The sequence below is a fragment of the Penaeus monodon genome, chromosome 15 (assembly GCF_015228065.2).
Source record: "Penaeus monodon isolate SGIC_2016 chromosome 15, NSTDA_Pmon_1, whole genome shotgun sequence".
NCBI lineage: Eukaryota > Metazoa > Arthropoda > Malacostraca > Decapoda > Penaeidae > Penaeus > Penaeus monodon.
This window is the reverse complement of record NC_051400.1, coordinates 7,436,809-7,437,201: the sequence shown is the minus strand read 5'-3', so window position 1 is coordinate 7,437,201 and position 393 is coordinate 7,436,809. Positions and strand designations below refer to the sequence as shown.

The following is a 393-nucleotide window of genomic DNA, read 5'->3' as shown; positions in this document are numbered from 1 at the left end:
ATTATCATAAAAAAAGAAAAAAAAAGACGAATCTCGACATACAGTAGTTTGACTGAAGAAATATCTGAATCGAATTTAGTTTATAAACACTCCATAGAGAATGTGATTTTTTGACATGAAAATAGGACGACAAGGAAGTAATGTTTACAAAAGCCGTATTAAGTATTATGTATCACAGATCAACACTTTAATCCTTATACTACCTAAGATTAGAAGAGAAGGTTACAGGTAGTGTATGAAAATAAGATATATAAAAGTAGATAAAATGTAAAGAAGGAAAGGGTTATGCGTCAAGAACCAAAGACCAAATATATAACGCATATGAAATGAAACGAAATATATGACATATAAAACGAAAACGTCACAGATTGAAATTATGCAAAAGGAATATGC

General features: G+C 29.0%; 1 protein-coding gene across 1 annotated transcript in view; it reads right to left on the bottom strand.

Moving 5' to 3' along the window:
• The window catches only part of LOC119581721 (neurogenic locus notch homolog protein 1-like), a gene marked incomplete in the record, with an annotated part of 24,689 nt that overhangs the window by 22,355 nt on the left and 1,941 nt on the right, over positions 1–393 (bottom strand).